Source organism: Belonocnema kinseyi, chromosome 2 (assembly GCF_010883055.1).
Source record: "Belonocnema kinseyi isolate 2016_QV_RU_SX_M_011 chromosome 2, B_treatae_v1, whole genome shotgun sequence".
Classification (NCBI taxonomy): Eukaryota; Metazoa; Arthropoda; class Insecta; order Hymenoptera; family Cynipidae; genus Belonocnema; species Belonocnema kinseyi.
Genome location: NC_046658.1, coordinates 162,983,331 through 163,004,336, shown reverse-complemented (window position 1 = coordinate 163,004,336; position 21,006 = coordinate 162,983,331). Strand labels below are relative to the sequence as shown.

At 34.5% G+C, this 21,006-nt stretch overlaps 1 protein-coding gene across 2 annotated transcripts in view; it reads right to left on the bottom strand.

The window, feature by feature from the left end:
- The window catches only part of LOC117167204 (glutamate decarboxylase), a 710,722-nt gene that overhangs the window by 479,069 nt on the left and 210,647 nt on the right, over positions 1–21,006 (bottom strand). The window lies entirely within an intron of this gene.

Here is a 21,006-nt window from a genome sequence, read left to right as displayed (position 1 = left end):
CCCAAGTGTATGATTTCTCGTCATTTTTTGACGTTACGGCTCAACCATGACGTGATGGGTGATTTTTGATACCGAATTTGAATTCAGCGCCCCATAATCCATAAGAATACGTGTGTCTTGTTACCAGATCCGCACACTTTTTTTTGTGTGGCTGTGTTATTTAACTTAATGTAGATTGAGTTATCAGTGGGATGCTTTGTAAAATAAAACATTGAATTGAGCCAAAGGTATCAGTCATAAATCTTCTGAAAAAATTAAGTTTCTATTTTTTTTCTTACAGAATGCAGTTCACAGTCCGACGGTTATCCTCATATCGAACGTAATCTTGGCGTTTCTTCTACTTCTACTGGCAAACAACATACACCTGATCGGATATCCACAGCTGAGGCTACTTTTCGTGCTAGATCCAAATCTCCTGCTCGCAGGCCTTCATCTCCTACAGTACTTGGATATTCACTTGGAAAACTTGGATATATTAGGCTCATTCCCCGCACAAATGAGGACCTTCGATTTGAATTTCGAAATTACACTTTTGAAGCTGATAAAAGAATTAGTTGGAGAACAGATGGAAAGAGCTATAAACGCGTGCTAACCGAAGAGCATATTGTATTATCAGCATCCAATGGTGAAATTTTTGCGATATTAGCTGATAGCGGTGTTCTTCGTGGAATATATAGGAGAGCTAAAGTTTTTTCGAGAGTGAAAATAAACATGAAAAGTGGTGCAGTTGAGTATTTGACAGCAGAAGAAATAAGGGATTGTCCAGTAGGAGAAAGCTACCCAATCTTCCCACATACTTTTATTAAAGCTTTCGCAAATTACGATTCACTACAGTCCGAACAGAATATAAATGGCGAACATAATTCTGGTTTTTCTTCATCTTCTGCCACGCAACATCCACCTGACGCGACAGTTCCCGAGGATACTCCACTTCATTTTGGGTCCATGTCTCCTCCGGGTAGACCTCCTTTTGATCAAGTTCTTGGATATACAATAGAACAACTTGGATATCTTCGACTTATATCTTGCAAAAATCACAGCCAGCGATTTGAATTTCGAAGATACATTTTTCGTAATGATAAAGGAATTCGAATGAGAATAGATCGGACGAACTATGTGTTTAGTCCAACCCTAGAATATATTGTATTATCAACATCCAATGGTGATATTTTTGCAATATTGGATAATGGTGGGATTCTTCGTGGAATATTTAGGACAGATAGAACTCATTCGCGAATAAAAATAAATATGATCAGCAGCGCAGTTAATAATTTAACTCCTGATGAAATGAGGGATTGTCCATTAGGCAAAAATCACCCAATCTTCCCAAATAGTTTTCTTAAAGCTTTTTCAGATCATGATTCCTTACAGTTTGTACGAAATCCCAATGGTAACCATAGCTTTGGCTCTTCTTCCTTTTCCAGGCAACATTCACCTGACCGAACTTGTGGTCAGGGGCCTCCTCATTGTGCCACGCCGAGGTCTCCTCCGGGCAGGCCTCCTTCTCATGAAGTACTTGGATATGCACTTGGGCAACTTGGATATATTCGTCTTATTCCCCAGACAAATCAGTTTCGGCAATTCCAATTTAGAAGATACATTTTTGCTGCCGGTAAAAAAATTCAATTATTGTTAGAGCATAGTAAATTTGTGCCCGTACCAATTCGAGAACATATTGTATTATCAACATCCGATGGTGACGTTTTTGCAATATTAGAGTATAGTGGGATTCTTCGTGGAATATATAGGTTTGATAAAGTCTATCGTAGAATAAAAATGAACATGATAAGCGGTGCAGTTGATAATATGACCGCAACTGAAATAAGCGAATGCCATGTAGGCAAAAGTTACCCAATTTCCCCACGCTGGTTTAAAGAAGTTGTTACAAATCAAGATTCTCTGCAATATGTGTATCATTAGTTCAATAGAAAAAAGTCAACTAAAACATAATATTCTTTGCAATCCGTAGTCGAGTCGAAATAAAAATAAAAGTTATAAATGCAAATGTATTATAGTTATTAAAGCTTCCTTTCTTTTATCTTAAGTCGATGTACCATTCATTCAACTTCCATTGTAATTGGCTTCTTTCTTTCTGTGTTTCGAAACAATGAAAAAATTATTTATACAAACCGTTTGTAAATTCACATATTTATAAAATAAAATTAAATAAAGAAAAAAAACTTGAATTGGTTTTAAACGTTATTTGCAAATGAGGTTAAATATTATTTGAAAATTAATTTAAAACAAAAATCAGGAACATTTTTTATCTTCCTGATATAGGATCTTGTTTTGTCTTGTTTTGAAGTCATAGTTTGTTCTTTTTTACTTTGCTAACTTCAGATTGAAAAATGTTACGTACTCGCGGAATAAAATAATGAACGGGGAGTATTGTTTTAATTTTTCGCAACTTCTTGCTTAAAAGAAACAGAAAAAAGGTTAAACAGACAAAATTTAATGCTCACTTCGGTCCTGTTTTGATCTTAATAAGTTGTCCTAAGACGTCGCTTAGTGGTATTAGAATTAAGTGGCATTAGAATAGAGCCACCCAAAACTATATTTTTAGAGGACTATTTCAATGCCGAAAACTAGCCTTTAAAAGATACTTTTTTACCATTTTAATACATTCAATACATTTAATACATTAGTGCAATATTCATCTACTCACTCAGATTGTTGTAAATACAATAACTGCTTACCTGAAACAGAGAAAAGAAACAAGAATAAAAGTCTGACCTTCTCGTTTCGAAATCAGAAAAATATTATTATTTTTCCCAACCGTTGAAAATTTTTTATTTGTCATTTCCAAAGGTAAAGAAACTTGGAATCCTACATTTCTCCCTTCCTGAATATAAGCATCTAAGCGTCCATTTATGAAAATTAGTTTATGAAATTTAAAACATTATTTCTCAACGAAAAAAAATTGTTTTTGAAATGTTGGTTATATAATCTTTATTTTTCAAAGTATTTAAATATTTAATTCGCACACACGGTTATTTAAACATATAATCTCAAGCTTAAAGGCCGCGAAAAATAGCACACTTGAACGCTTTAAAAATCGCACTAGCCCTCGTATCACTTAAACCGGTAAAAGAATTTTAATGATTCGACAAGGTGTAGCAGACCATAAAAATGTGCCATTTAATATTATTTATTTATTTGATAAGCAAAAATATCCAGATGCGCACTAGTATTCTATGGCACCTACGGCTGCGCAGAATTTTTTTTCGTCTTCCGAGAGCACTTGGAGACAAACGTACCATTGAGTACCATGAAGTACCATAAATTAGGTACCATTAGGTACATTCTTAGGAAGTGTCCTATACAGGCATCCATATAGGATCATATGGCATTGCCTATAGGTGAGATTACCTTTATAGAAATTTTCAGTAGGGAGAAGGTATCAGATTTGTGTAAAATTTGACTCCCTCGCTCAGTTTGCGTCCAATGTCCACGTTTTGAGACACCCTTAATCTAAAAGAAGGGTTTTACGAACCTTAAACTTTTTTTTAAGACTGTAAGACTCTTTCGGTCTGTCTGTACGTATGTATGTTTGGAAATGATATAAAATTTCGGGGATAAGCTCGAGTGCGAAGCACGAGATACGTGATGATAATGTGTTCATTAAGGCCGAAGGAGCTTTAACAAAAAAGAATTCACAATCACCAAATTACTGTTGCCGATGCTTTCACCTTTAGTTTTAAAAAGTCTGTGCACACTGTGCTGCTTTTTTATGTATTTTGACAAAATTTTATTTTATTTTTTTGATTTAAAACGACATCATTTGTAATATTTGGATTGTTAAAATCATAGAAAAACTACTTTTTCAGATATCTAAACTTTTGGAACGACAACTACTTTAAGGTTGTTAAAACGTTTATTCACTCTACTTGAAAAAAATGCAGGTTTATTTACCAAGAGAAGTGTACTGTGTGGAGTTATTAGAGTTAGAAATTACTTCGTATAATTTTAAGCGAATTATCAGTACGATACTTTCTGCAAAGAAACATTGAACTCACCCAAAGATATGATACATAAATGTGCTGAATAAAAAAAAATTAATCTTCTATTTCTTCTTGCAGAATGCGGTTCACAGACCGCCGGTAATCCTAGCAGCAACCATAACCCTGGCTCTTCTACTTCTCCTTCTGCCAGACAATATTCATCGGACTTAATTTCTCCTGAAGATCCTTCGCCTTATGTCAGTTTCAAGTCTCCTCGTGGCAGGCCACCTTCTGATCGAGTACTTGGATATGCAATGGAACAGCTGGGATATGTTGGGCTCATTCCCCACACAAATCAGGACCGGCGATTCGAATTTCGAAGATGTCATATCACCGATCTTCGAATTAGATTCTATTTAGAATATAATGTCTAGGTGCCCGTCCCTCCCCGAGAATATATTGTATTATCAACCGCCAATGGTGTCGTCTCTGCAATACTTGAATATACTGGGATTCTTCGTGGAAATTATAAGACTAATAGTTAAAAAAATGTTTAAAAATTTTTTAAATGTCTAAAAGTGGGAAGTAAAATAAAAACAAAATTGCCAATGTCACGTGGCCTAATTGTCAACTGCGATAATAAAATCAAGTGATATTACCCGTTTCAAAAATTATAATTTCAAATATAATTGTAAAATAATTAACGAGAAATTACTAATGACAAAATACAGAAAAGATTAAAAAAACAAATCTTTCTCTTCCGACAGATTTACGCTACGGTGGACCAAAGAAAGTTTTTCGAGCTGGAAAACATGACCCCCCTCCCTCTTTTCCACCAAGAATTTTCATTACCGAAGAATGAAAATCCGTATTTTTCTTCTAAATTTGAAAATTATTACATGCCACAGAGCACTTGAAAATCCCATATTTTCCTCATAGGACAATTTTGAATTTGTATCAAATTGTAAAGATAATTTAGGATTTAATCCAAAGCAGTCAAATTTTTCAGCGACTGAAGAGGAATGCCTAGGGTATAAAACAATAGTATAATTTTAATTTTAAATCATCCCTTACACCCCAAAATACTTCAAATATAACTCGAAATGCTACATCTTTCGAAAGTGCTTAGAATCCTTTAAAGTGATCTATAAGATTTCGAATTCTTTCAGTTTCTTTGACTCCCTCCAAAGTAACTAAAATTTGATTTGAGAAAAAAATTACAGTTGCCTGAAATGCATCTTACAGAAGTTTCTTGACCTTTCCCATTTTTTTAATATCCCTACATACCCTGACCAACAAAATTCCCGGGAATAATTTTTTGTTCAACCATAAAAGCTATCTTCTAAAAATTTCCCATAATTTGTCTTAATTAAATGAAATCAATTTACTATCCCTATTCAAAATTTTTTCTCCGGAGGGATAAGCTCAAATATTTGTAGGGTAAAACTCAACGTTCACATGCTGGTCTCTTTTCAAAGACTGAAACATGAAATTGCCCAGTTATTTAAAGAGATTTAGTTCAAGTATATTTTGTTAGAAAATTGTAATAAGGAAAGAAAACACATTAATAACCCTTGTCACGACCGATCTTTATATTTGTAGGTTATGATCTCGAATTCCAAATGATAGTCTTTTTTGAAGGATTAAAATGTGAAATTGGTATCAATTTACCGTCCCGTTATCAAGGACTGTTACCATCTCCACAAAATATTCCTGTCATCATGCCCCGTATGCTATGTCGCAAGATTTTATTAATTTTAATATATTTAGATACTTCACCTATGACAACTTTTTTCAAAAATTGTCTGTTTCAATATTTTTATATTACTCGCAGCTATCTTTAAATGAAAAATTGATTATACAAAAGATAGACAGATATGATACAGACACCTTTGTAAAAATCTTTTTCTTTGATTCAGAGGGTCTAAAAACAGAATTTTTTATGAAAACCGACACTTCAAAATTCAGGGCGAAATTTTCTAGCCACCCATTGGGCAAAACATTCGGCGACGTCTTTACGACATCGTTACGATATCTTTGCGACGATACGACATCGCCAAATTTTGTGCCCACTGGGCATCTAGCTTCTGTATCCAATAATACCTAATGCGTTTACAAACACTTTTTTAAATTGAAAATTACTTGAAGAAAAGGCGGCTTAGACGCACTCTCTCTCTTTATCGGAAGATAGTTTTTATTATCAGCCTCAAAAGCTAAATTTAAAAAATTCAAATAAAAGAAGATCCTTTTGAACCGAAGAAGGATGAATTTTTAACCCTATAATTACAATAAGTAAATATTGTTCACAAAAAAGTTTCATTTATAACCAAATAGTTGAACTTTCAATCAAATGAGACTTTTTTCAAAAAAATAGTTAAACTTTTAACCAAATGACCACCTAGAGGACGAATCTTTTAGAAGAGATTTAAATTAAGAACATAAGAAGGTGCATTATCGACAAAAACATCATTTCTTACCAATAAGGATCAATTTTTAACCAACTATTTGAAATTTAAAAAATTAATCAAGTAATTTTAGACCATACAGTTTGATCTACAAACAAAAAGTGATACTGTCTGTCAAAAGAGAGGAACTTTCAACAAAATAGTTAGTTTTTTAATCATATAGATGAATTTTTAAGCCAGAAAGACCAATTTTCTACCAAATGTCGAATTTTCAAACAAAAAGCATTAAAATTACAGTAAAGAAAGAAATCTTGAAAACAGTCTACCCTGACTAAGTTGTAACTTGTAAGTAAACAAATTTTTCATTGATGAAAAATAAATAAATGGATATGATTTAGTGGTGCCCTATATTTCAAATGATTGTTCGGAAAGTGCTCTTTAACTAATGCGCAGAATTCATAAAAGTAATATCAATAATGCAAGAACAAATTTGAAATCTTAGTTTTATTTTCAGAAATAAAAAAAAAATGTTATATAATGAAAACTGTTTGTTGTACGGAGGTTTTTGTAAGGAACGAATTCTTTTGTAGTCATTAATTTTATGAAAGAGATTTTGAACTTGTCTTTTCCCGAAAATATATGTTTTACAGTCCGGCGACATTCCTAATAACGAACGAAATCTTACGCTGCAAAAACTAGAGATCTTTTTTTATGGTATCATTTTTTTGTGTCCTGTTTTTGAATATAATAACGTCATGCTGTTATTTTGAATTTAAAAAAAATGTATCTGGATTTCGACCAGTGGTATAATTTCAGTGCTACGAAAGGTTGTAATGCCAGAAACTATCCTAAAAATTTTTTTTTTGCGTTTAGTTCTTTTACCTGTGACAGACAACATTCGCCACATCTTCCTGCCAATCCCAGGTCTCCCCCTGGCAGGCCTCCTAATCCTAAAGTACATACTTGGATAGCTACCATATATTCGGCTTAATCCTCGCATAAATCCAAAACTTCAATCGAAAAAGGGTTGACAAGTATTGTTATTTGTTACTAAAAATTATAATATGAAATATGATCATAATATAATTAGAAATTATTAATTTTCGAAGCAATATTTCGTCGACAAAACTCCTTGCTTTTATGCACAAGGTGTAGCAGATTAGAAAAATGTAATATTCGATATTATTTGTTAATTTTATAAATAATGATATAAACAAATATATAGTAGATGTTATCAATAATTTTTAGCAATTTGCATTTTTATTCCATATTCCTTATTTAATTTATAAACCAAAAACAATGTTACTCTGCCTCTGCATATCTACCGGATTTTTTATAATTTATTTGTATTATTTTTTATTTAATTTTTTTATAAATTTAATAAATAATATCGTGATTGAGTGGCACCTTTTCGGTAAAAACAATGAACTTCCTGGCAAAAATAGACTCAAAGCGGAAAATTTGAAACCAAATTCTTTACCACCAGCCTCTTCAGTTTAACGTTTTTAAACAATATTTCACAGTAGATTCAGAAGGATCTTACATTGAGAAGATTTCAAGAGATTTGAAAGTATTCAATTAAATTTGAAAGAATTTCATTCGATTCAAAAAGATTTCATTATATTTTAAGGGATTGTAAATGAGTTGACAATATTTCATCGGATTATATGATCTGGAAATGTTAAATAGATTCTAAATTTATATTTTCATCGGCACTGCTTCATATAATAGGTAACATTTTTAGGCCACATCACAGTTTTATAATTACGTAAAGTTAATGATAATAAGAGTTGTAATAATGATAACAAAAACGATAAAACCGGCTTTTTCTTGAACATAAAACATTATATTATCCTTTTTTTGTTTCTTGTTTCCGTTTTCCAAAAATGTTATGTTTTCAATTGTTAATGCTATTTTTACCATTGAAATAAAAAGTGTGTGTTCTATCCACAAATAATTAAAAAAGAATGTAATATTTACAATAATAATAATGAAAAACGAAAGATAATGAAAATTTATCAGAAGAGCAATCTTTAAGCCTATAATTTCGTTCTCTTACACATGAGATAACGTTTACTCATAAGTATGTTTGCTCCCATGAAGGTCTAGAATAATCACTACTTACAGTTGTTAACCAAATTATTGACTGAAGTATTGATAAGTTGTTTTTACTTGGAGAAAATGAGGATTGCCATTAGTTTTATGTTTGCTTTGGCGTTCATCTTTTATTATATTGGTGAATATAATAATTTAACATATCTATCATTTTTATTATTTTTTATGTAGACCGTTTTTAACTTACGAACAAACAGTTAAAATTCCAATTGAGGGGGAGCAATTTTCAACTAAACATTTTATTTTGAACGAAATAGTTTAATTTCAAACTAATCCGAAAGGCGGCGCATCAATCGTTCTGTTCCAGAAAAGCATGGGGCTTATAAGAAACTCAATAATTAATATTAAATAAAACACTTCCGATCATTTCAGTTTACAAAATCAAAACCAACAATTCTACGATGGGTATTTTATACGAAGTGTATACACTGTCGATACCGGTAATAAAAAAATTGTCGGTACCGGTAAGAGAAACATTACCGGTACCGACCATTTTTTTACCGGTTTTTTCAGAAAGCATATTTCTAGCAAGATAGCGGCAGATCGCGCATATTCATGGAATTCATGAAATTCAAGAAATTCCTGCAATTCAAGAAATTCATGCAATTCAATGAATTCGAGGAATTCAAGGAACTCATGTAATTCAATGAATTCATGGCATTCAAGGAATTCATGCAATTTAAGGATCGTAGTGGCTGGCCTGCCGGCGCCGGCTACATTGTTCGTTGCCGGCGCCGGCAAGATTGCATGTTACCAGATTTTTTTTCCCTTCTTTTACATTTTTTTTGCTAAATCGTATACTGATGCATTTTGATCGGCTGATTACAAACCTGGACTTTAAAAAACATGCAAATATAATTTGCAGTGTTAAAGCTTTGAAAAATTACGTTTTTTGTTTATAAAGTCTGTATACACTATCTGTACCGGCAGAAAGAATCACACTTTATCATCGATTACGAATCAAGAATTACTATTGTCGTCTTGCGGGGGTGAAAATGCACCCCTGAGTCTAGTGGCAGAAATAATGTAAGGACACAAACCCACCCCTTATCCAACACCACGTAGGGGCGGGAAGGCACTTCTGTCATTGGTCACAGAAAAAATGTAAAGTCACATCCATACCCCTTTTCCAACGCCACTTGGGGGCGGAAAGGCACCCTACTTACTGGTCAAAGAAATAATGTAAGGTCGCACCCCTACCCCTTTTTCAACGCCACTTGGGGGCGGAAAGGCACCCCTGTGACTGGTCACAGAAATATTGTAAGGTCGCCCCCTTTTCCAACGCCACGTCGATGCGGAAAGGCACCCCTGTGACTGGTCACAGAAATAATGTAAGGTCGCACCCCCACCCCTCTTCCAACGCCACGTAAGGGCAGAAAGGCATCCTAATGACTGGTCAAAGAAATAATTTTAACTCGCATATAGACTCCACCTTTAAGGAACTCACAGAATTCGTGGAATTCACGGAATTTAATGAATTCATGGAATTCAAATTTTTATAACTTTTCTTCAACATTCCATGGGGAGGGGTATTGGAAGGCACCCCTGTGTCTTGTAAAAGAAATAATTTTGATCAAAATACTTACCATTATAGTGAGGATCGAACAGTAGCAGAAAAACTCATTTGGGAAAAACTAATTTTTTAATATCTTTTTTCCGCACTCTAGGCTATATCTTTAAAATATGCTTTTTAAAAATACCGGTAAAAAAATCGTCGGTGCCAGTATATTTTTTTTACCGGTACCCACAATTTTTTTACCAGTTCCGGCTTTGTATACACAATCTCATTTATATTTAAAAAATATAAAATCATTGAAGTCTGAGAGGACTATTGCAAAAACATTATTTTAAAAGTACTACATATCGCTGTATTTTAAAAATTTTATATATTACAAGCAACATTTTAAAACGTTTAATAAATTATATTCATTATATTTGAATTTATCCTAATCACATTTCAATATTAAATTTTTTAAACTATAACTTTACACATGTTTGTTGAAACAATATGTTATAAACATGTATAAGTATGTGTCTTTTTAATTAAATGTTTTGTAGGTACTGCATATTATGAATAACATTTTTATTAACAAATATAAATTAATTTTATGATAAATTGGATGTCGGAACTTTATTAATTCAATTTTTAAAAGCGAAAAAATTTGTTTTGCTAAATATAACAAGCCAATTAAAATGTTCGTGTACAAATATTTCTATAATTTAAACATATGTTTATTGCATCATTTATTGTTATTAAGAAATAAAATACATTTTTTCAGTATATTTTACTAAAATGCCCAACTAAATAACATAAAAGATTAGTACTGTCATGCATGCCAATTTTTATTGTCAGAGAGGCATCCTGTCCGCTTTAAGCGGACAGGATGCCCGAAAGAATTTTTTTTCCTACAAACGTTATTGTTAAATTAATAATATAATATCTCGATTAGGTCAAAGTTACAAAGGATTACAAACAATTTAAGTTTTTAAAAAATAAAGCAAAAAACATACCTACTTTCCTTTAAAACACAGATAATTTTTTTAACATATATTTATTAGGCATCTAAAATTTTGTTTTTATAATATAATAAATAATTATTGTTGAAGTTCTATAGAAAATTGCCTATAATAATGAACTCTCACATTACTTTTCTACGAAGACAAAATACTGACATTTCCCGTTTCGTTAACTTGTGTGTAAAATTTTTTTTTAATTTTTAGTTTGACTTCTATTGAAATTATTCTTTAAGAATACGTGAAGTATAAAACTTCTAAAACAAAAGCCGAGGAATTGCTTTTACTTATTCAAGAAGATCATTTAAATATTATTTTATTATTTCAAAAGTTTTAACAAATAACATATAAGGCTAGCGAATTATTTCACCCGTCATGCGGAATTTATAAGCGACAACAGCTGCTGTAAAAAAGGTCGAAGAGTCGGATAGGCGTGGTGCTGAACAAAAAAAAAGGAAACTTCTATTTTTTGCAGAATGCAGTTCACAAACCGACGGGAATCTTAATAGCGAACATAATTCTGGTCCTTCTTCTTCTACCAGACATCTTTCACCTGACATGAAATCTCCTGAGGAGACTCCTCTTCGTTCCAGGTCCAGGTCTCCTTCACTTAGGCCGCCTTCTGTTGAAGCACTTGGATATTCATTTGAACAACTTGGATACATTTGACTTATGTCCCGAAGAAATCAGAGCCTTGAATTCAAGTTTCAAGAAAGGTTTATTCTTTGAAATAAATCAAATAGATTGCGATTTGAAGGAAGGAAAAGCTCGTTTATTCCTGTGCCAGCCCAAAAACATATTGTATTGTCAACATCCATTGGTGATATTTTTGCAATATTAGACTACAGCGGATTTCTTCGTGGAATATATAAAACAGATAAGAACCGTCCCAGGATTAAAATAAACATGATAAGCGCGGCATTGGGTTATTTGACTAAAGATGAAATTAAGGATTGTCCAGTAGGGAGAAATCATCCAATCTCACCAAATACTTTTAATCCCGTTGTCACAAATTACAATTCACTACAGTCAGAGTGGAATCCTCATGTTGAGCGAATTCCTGACACTTCTCTTTCTGACCGACAACATTCGTCCGACACGACCTCTCCTGAGGTGTTTCCTCTTCAGCCCAGGCCAAAGTCTCCGCCGGGCAGGCAATTCCGAAGGTATTTGAAAGCATTGTACGTAATAGATTATACTAAGCTTCTGCTAATATCATGCAGAGTATTAGCATGGTTTCATGAAGAGGAGATGCATAACCACAAACCTTTGCGTTTACTGCACTATCTCGCAAACCAAGTAGAATCGCAAGGACAGTTAGACGCAGTCTATATAGACTTTTTCAAATCTTTTGACGAAATCGATCATAATATTCTCGCTGCAAGGCTTAGAGGACTTGGTGTGTATGGAAAAATTCTATTTCCTCTGTTTTGGACCGCATCGAGCTGCAGAACAAGTTGTGTGATTATAACCTCTAATGCATATGTAATCTGGTCCCCTTAATATAGCATCCAGTAAGTAAGACTTGAGCGAGTTTAGAATCGATTTTTGCGATTTACAGCAGTTCAACTTTGAATGCCTATGGCAAGATTTAATCATGATTACAATGGCATGAAAAGGCTACTAAATGTTCAGCTAGTTTCAGTACGATTTCTGTTCACCGATTTGTGTTTTCTCTATAACGCCATCAACAACTATGTAGATTGTCCAAGCATATTATCAGAAATAAAATTAAGGGTACTATGGAGAGCGGCTAAAAAAAGAAGAACGAGGCTCAATCATTATTGTGTGCTATTCAAATAAGCATATCACCGTACGAACTATGAGACAAACATGGCGTTGAACAGAATCTGTGAAGAAGCAAACTGATTTAGAAATGAATTTGACTGTTTTGAGGCCTCATCGTTTCGATTTCGACTAGCTTTGCGACAAGAGATAAATAATAGCAATAATAGCGCGGCCTAGGACAAGCGTAAATAGCATTAAAAAAGATTCTGTACATTATATTTAATTTTTTTTACAACTAAAGGGCATTTCTTGTTCACTGTGTGCAAATAAACAAATTATTATCTTTGTAGTCTAAAGTCGGATCAAAATGAAATTAAACTTAAAAGGCTCATATATTAGAATTAGTTTTTTTTAACTTTCGCCATTCCCAATTCGGATTATTCAAAGTTTGATAGGGATTTAAATGCAGTTCAAAATCAAGCCAAATGTTAAAAGGATAAACGGAAAATGAAACCAAAATTTTTGATTTAGTGTTTCGTTTGAACATGTACTTAATATTTTTTCTTTAATTGTCAGGATTTCTATTGCTTATGAGTTTCTGAATCGACAGCGAAATTACAAGACTATTTTTAATTTTGGGATATACTAATTTTTGGTGCAGTCGTCTGGCCTAATTATCAACTCGAATTCAATACGCAGAGATGTTTTTAAGCGAAAAGTAAAATTGAGTCATATCATATTATATAAGAAATTATAATTCTAAATATAATCATAATATTATTATCGACAACCAAATTTCGTAAGGACTAAGAAAAAAACGTTTGTCTGCCAGTAGACCAAAACCAGTTTAACAAACAGCATCGTAATAAGTATCACCTTGTCAGGGAAAGCGATCCATTTCTGGGCCCCTTCAGTGTGGCATTGTTTTTAAGAATATTTCAAAGTAGTTTCAAGAGATTTAGGGTAATCGCAAAATTTTTAAAATATTTCTTACATGTCAAACATGTCAAGACATTTCAAAATATATAATTAAATCTTATGTTATTCAATCGAATATTAAAGGATTTCATCACTTTTCAAGGGATTTTTTAAGGATTTGCGAAGATTTCATTAGAATATTTTATCTTGAAATGATTAATGTATTCTAATTGTATATTTGTCATTAGCATGCTTTATTCAATAGGTACGATTTTGTAAGCCACCTCAACAGTTATATAATCAGATAAGAGTAATGATAATAATAATTTTTAAGATGACAATAAAAATAATAAAACCGGCTTTGCCTGAAACGTAAAAGATTAGATAACTTGTAAAATCAGTTTGAACAAATTTGAGAATGTTCTTTTAATAGCCTATGCTTATGTGAAACCTACGTAACACTGATAACAAAAATATTCAGTTAAGCATTGAAAAGTTGTTCTCTTCTTGGAAGCGGCGAGGATGTTTTATGCTTTTATTTTTACTTTGGCGGTCATCATTTATTCTATGGGTAAACATAATAATATCATATATCTATAATTTGATAAATCCAAACCAAATTTCAATCCGAAGTTGGATTAAAATTAATTTAAAACATAAAAAATTACAATGAGATTAAAATAAAATTTAAAAACACATTCAACGTCCAAAAATCAAGTTAATGTAAAAAGTTTTGAAAATAAAACTAAGAGTCTAACGACCAAATTTTTCTATTTTTTCTTTCCTCTTTTCTATTTTTGCCCAAGGAAAAGGAGATTTTTTTCCTCTTCTTTTTTGGGAAGAAAGAAGTTTTTTCAGATTGCAATACTTGGAGAAAATAAGGATTGTATATATTTTCGTTTCCTTTTTGGCTATCCTATATATGTACTGATATGTAATAGTAATCATCAATCTATGATTATCGAAATTAGCGTCGAGATAAGGGTACTAAACAAAAAAATTGATCTTCTATTTCCTCTTTTAGAATGCAGTTTCCAGACTGGCGGGAATCCTAATAGCGAACACAATCCTGGTCCTTCTTCTTCTGCCAGACATCATTTACCGGACCTGACTTCTCCTCAAGAGACTCCTCTTCGTGTCAGATCCAGGTCCCCTTCTGTCAGGCTGCCCTCTGTTGAAGTATTTGGATATTCACCTGAACTACTTGGGTATATTCGGCTTATTTCCCGCAGAAATCAGAGCCTTCAATTCAAATTTCGAAAATGCGTTATTCCTGCTAATCCAGCAATCAAATTGCGAGCAGAAGGAAAGAAAAACACGCTTATTCCCGTGCCAACCCAAAAACATATTGTATTGACAACATTAAATGGTGATATTTTTGCAATATTAAGCCATAGCGGATTTCTTCGTGGAATTTACATAGCAGATAATTACCGCCCGAGGGTAAAAATAAACATGATAAGCGGATCAGTGGATAAATTGACTTCAGATGAAATTAAGGATTGTCCAGTAGGAAAAAATCATCCAATTTCACAACATACTTTCAATTACGTTGTTACCAATAACAATACACTACAGTCCGAATGGAATCCTAATGTTCAGCAAAATCCTGCTTCTTCTCTGTCTGACAGGCAACATTCACCCGACCTAACCTCACCTGAGGTGATTCTTCTTCAGCCCAGGCCTAAGTCTCCACCAGGCAAGGCTCCTTCTGATCCAGTACTTGGATATGCATTAGAACAGCTTGGATTTATTCGGCTTATTCCCTACGAAAATCGGGCCCAACAATTCGAATTTCGAAGATATGTTTTCCCTGCCGATAACCGAATTCAATTAGCGTTAGGATCTAGTAAATTCGTGTCCGTGCCAACCCTAGAACATATTGTATTATCTACATCTAATGGTGATATTTTTGCAATACTAGAGTATACTGGGATTCTTCGTGGAATATATAAAAGAGACAGAAAACATCAGAGAGTAAAATTAAATATGATAAGCCGCGCAGTCGATAATATGACCGCTCATGAAGTAAGCGAATGTCAGGTAGGAACACGTCAACCAATCTTGCCACATCTTTTTATGGAAGTTGTTGCAAATTCCGATTCACTGCAGACTTTGCATCATTAATTTAATAATAAAAATTATAAACTAAAATATTAACAGTTTCCTAGCCTAATATCGAATAAAAATAAAATTAAAACGTAAAAGGTTAATATGTTATGATTATTTTTTTATCTTGCGCCATTCACCATTAGGGTCTTTTAGAGTGTTTCCCCTTAATTGTTTAAAATCCATATAGCTGCATCATTTTAAGTTTTGAGACTGTCGTTTTTCAAAAATATTATGTCGCTTGAATCGCTAAAATGTTTAATGATATTCGCAGTGGTACCGTATAAATTATACGGATCTTAAAGCAATTTAAAAACCAAAAGCAGGACAAGTGAACATTAAGGTGACTGAAAAACCATGATAGAAAGCCATAGTTTTTCTTATCTTGCTGTGAATCTTCAATTGAACTTTTTGATGATTTTGAAAGATTTTTGAATAATGAAATTATACTGTTATAATATCACAGCGATTTTATTAATATTTTTAATTTTGTAATGTTTAAAACAATAAATTTTTATATCTGTTATAGAATTATTAAAGGTTTCGGAAAAATAAAACCTAATATAACCGTTTTTTAAGTCAATATATAACGATTCGTAAAAAAAAGTTAATGTTTAAGAAAATTGTTAATTTGTCAACCACAGGAGGTATATTCTTAATTATAAAAAGTAGATTTTTTTAATATCTCAAAACAGTCGCAACATCTAAGATTCGTTAACTTTTTTAAAGGTTTTCCGTTAAAATGTTTTTATATTGTTTGTGGTATTCTTTTTTTTTTAATGTATAATAGAACATAATCTGGTAAAGGATTAAATCTACGGTGCTTTTATTGCGAAAGTAAACTAAAGTAAGCATCTTTTGAAATCTTAGTAGCCCAGAAATAATACTTTGTTTTGACAGTATAGTTCTTTTTTATCTGCTACAAAAAATTAGCCTCCTCTTCGTGCCACTCCCAGGTCTCCTCCTGGCAGGCATTCTTTGCTTAAAGTACTTGGATATTCACTTTTATATATTCGGCTAAATCCCCGCATAAGTCTCAAACTTCAAACGAAAAAAGAATGATGAGTAATATTATTTATTATAAAAAATTATGATATAAAATATTACGATAATATTATTATAGATTATTGATTTTCAAAGTGATATTTGGGCGACAAAACTAATTGTTTTTAACGACAAGTTGTAGAAGAAGAGATATGTCATTGGATATTCTTTTTGTATTTAATAAACAAAAATATAAAGAAATATGCAGGTTGGATTCTTAAAAACAGATAAAAATTATTTTGACCTTAATTATTGTCAGGCAATGTTACCAGTAATGTTTAGTAATACAAACTTTTATTTGAAATTCTTTATTGCTTTAAAAACCAATAGCGATTATTTTCTGCCTGTGATTACACCACCGTAATTTCTGAATAATTCATTTACAATTTCATGGGCCCCTTTTAGTGCAACGCTTTTTTAAAGAATGTTTTCACTTTCACGGTCGTCCTTATTTCTATTGGCGAACATAATAATATAATATATCTATAATTTGTTATATATGCCAGAACAATTTGCAATCCGAACTCGGATGGAAATTAATTTAAAACATTGAAATTTTAATTTATAAAGCTCTTCTCCGGACTCACAGTTTCACAAGATCGGAAATCGAAATATTTACATCTTTAGCCCCAGTTTATAAACGCGTAGTAGTAGAAATTTAATCTGTGGTAATTCAAATTATATGATTTTATTCCAAGTTCAAAAATTTTCTTGAAAAGTCCATCTTTTTGTGGTTGGTAATTCATTTACTTAGTTAAAACTTTAACTTTTATTTAGTAAGTTCGTCCGTTGGCCTAAAAATTCATTACTTTGAATACAATTTTTCTTTTATTTAAAAAATCGTTTCAAATCCATTATCACGCACGCTGCGCTGTTAGGATCTCTACGTATCAAGAGATAACCACACGGACAGTGGCCTGCTAAGGTTAACTATCCGGTCTCAGTGTGAACTGTCCATCAGTGTGTCGTGAAAGGCAACGTAAAACTAACCGACAGTTAAATATCCTAACGGTCAGTTAGAGGCTTGTTGAAAGAGGACCAGGTCTAGACGAAGTCTGAACAGTGCCAAAACATTTTCCCTAGGGTGTTTTTCTTCTGCTTGGAGAAAATGAGGCTTGTCTACATTTTCGCTTCCTTTTTGGCTGTTATCCTGAATTCTTTTGGTGACTATAATTAAATAGCTATAATCTTTATCGTGTTTTGTGGAACACTCACATGAGCAAGGCCCTTTCTTTTATATATAATTGAAAATTTGTCATAAGGACAACCGCAGGATTTTGACGGGAGCTGATGCTAATCTGAAAAATTGCACCCACTTCCATCGAAATCGCGGTAAAATTTCAGCCACAACCACGTCTCACAACCGTGAGATTGGTGGTTACAGTCTGTCAAGGAATCAATACGACGATGTAGCAAAAGCCTCGTGCACCCTAAGAACACGGAGTGACCCAAGAACAACCGCCTTCTGCATTTTTCCCGCTTCCATTTTCCCGTTTCCATATTGTTGACACGCAGGGATGCTTTTTAGGCCATTAGCACGTGAAAGCTTGGCACCTCCAAGAGCGCCGACGATAAGGACGATCAGTTTAACAGAATATTCCGGTTACAATCGTTGCAACTCCCTTATAAGGTCTCCCATTCTCGACAATTGATTCGATTTCCCTAGGGGAATTTAGATGAGCGATATTAAGGTAAATACCGTAGGAGTGACAGAGATGATAATAAAGCACTCTTAGTGCCGCATTGTGCCTTTGAATGTAGGTCGTTCCCGCGTGAGTTGGACAACTAGATAGTATGTGAGCTATATGCTCGGGGTGTGCATGGCACGCCCTGCAGCTATCATCGGGAATGTCTTGGCTCAAAATGTGGCCCCTTGACAGCCTGAGATGTACAGTCACGGAACGGAAGACTTAGGATGCATGCTTTTGCTCATGTGCATAACCTTTCTTGTCTCGATATCAAGAGATCTGAGCTCGTTCTTCGTCCATAAAACTACTCCAAATAAATAGAGTAGTACCGGGACGGCAAGCATGTTCGTTGCAGATACTTTGTTCCTCGCCGATAGTTCAGAAGGCCAAATCTGTCGGATGAGACGTTTGTATCTGCTTCGGACAGTATCCTTTATAGATGTCACATCCTGAATGCGGCTCTGTGGCACGCCCAGGTATAAATAAGTCTCTCCAGCGCAAAGGTGTCGTATGGCGCTTCTATCAACGAGCTCAGGATTAACCTTTCCTCGCTTCAAATAAACCTTGGCGCATTTGTCTAACCCAAATTCCATTCCAATTTCTTTAGTATATCGTTCGACAATCCCTAGAGCTAGATGCAGTTGCTCTCTGTTTTTAGCATAGATCTTAAGATCGTCCATGTAAAATACATGAGTGACCTTCTACTATCGATCTGCAGGTTTGCCGCACAAGTACTCGTCGGAATGGCGCAGTACCAGAGGTAGTGGCAATAATGTAAGGCAAAAGAGGTGTGGGCTCATGATGTCGCCCTGAAAGACACCTCTCTGAAACGTGACCTTGTTAGTTGTCAAACGATTTTTTCCAGATGACATAGTAAATCTGGTTTTTCAAAACAGCATCAATCTCTCTATGCACCCAACTAATTGCGGATGAACCTCTAAGATTTCCAAAAGACAGATGATAAGTCTATGGGATGTCGAATCGAAAGCTTTCCGATAATCAAACCAGGCCATCAATAGGTCACGCTGGTAGAATGCTGCATCTTTGCAGACACATCTATCGATGAGCAGGATCTCCCGACATCCGGCTACGCCTTTCTTTGAGCCTCGTTGTTCATACATTTCTTGTTACACAGGTTCAATTGCCCGAAAAATCCTATCATTTAGGACAGCTGTGAATATCTTATAAAGCGTGTTCAGACAAGTTATTGGCCCGTAGTTCTTCGGGTCAGCTAAGTTGCCTATTTTCGGCAGGAGTATTGTACGCCCTTCCACCAACTACTCTGGAATCGGCTCTTCCGACTTTAAATATGAGGTGAAAAAACGAGCCAAATGCTGATGGGTTGAAGAAAACTTCTTCCATCAGAAGGTTTCGATACAATCTGGTCCCGGTGCGGAATAGTTCTTCATCCCTCTTAATACTTTTTTCACCTCCTCGGTAGTGATGGGTGGGCATTCTTTATCAGGTGTTATAAGGGCAACACATAACTCCTTGAAGCTATTTATATTTTCTGAGTCTTCGTCCAGTCTATGCTGAACTTCGTAGACTTCTCTCCAAAATACTTCGACCTCCTCTGGTTGCCAGATGTGATGTAGTCAATCACACATTGAATGCGGGACGTGTACAGTCTTGCCCAGCCTATCTTTATGGCAAGTTGATGCATTCGTCTTTTGGTCTTATGGTCAGCCCTTGGTTTTGTTTTACGGTTCGCATCGGCCAAAGCTCTCGCTGCATTATACACACAATAATTGATAGCCCAGAGGTCGGATTCACCGGAAAAATGTCCACGAAGCTCGTCATCCATTTCAGCCAGATCTTTAGGCTTGAGAGAAACCTTGGTGTTGATGTTTTTCCGGGTGGTAAAGCATCGCTCTTCATCTATTGGATGCCTGCCCGCGATTGGTCTTAGTGTCGCCTCTCTTTCTTTGTTGCCGGCTTGTTCTAGCTGTGGTAGAATAGGCGTTCCGCTTACATAGCCCCTTTTACGGAGTAGGTCAGCATGGTTTCGCAGACGTTGCTGCGAAAAGTGCGATAGCTCCGGGTGTTTCTCGTACCACAGAGCATGCAGCCGTGCCATGTAACCCCGTTCACGGGCCACACTCGCATCGTAGCAGTCTAGCAAGTCGTGATTCAGTCGCTCCGTCCACTCAAAGGTCACGAGATCCCGCCGATCCATCGCATTGAATCCATTTTCATTGACTCCCCCTGCTCTAGATTGGTCGGCACTGTTGGCCGACCAATGGTTGGTTCGTCCATCCTTGTAGAGCCCCGCATGCAAGGATAAGGATGCGTACTCTGAGAGGTCGCCCGGTATCCCAGAGTCACCGTTCTAGACACCTTACCCAGGTGCCATGCAGCTTTCGGCACGTTTTTCACATCTCAGCTTGGGGGTTAGTTCCTTCGGGACCACCCCTGGACAATTGTCCGCGACTGCCTATTTACTTTTGTAACCATGTTCAGCAGAAACCCTTGGTACAGGGACCCTCTATCCGCAACCCGAGGACGCGTTCGGTGGCTTTGTCATAGGCCCTTCAGTTTGATTCT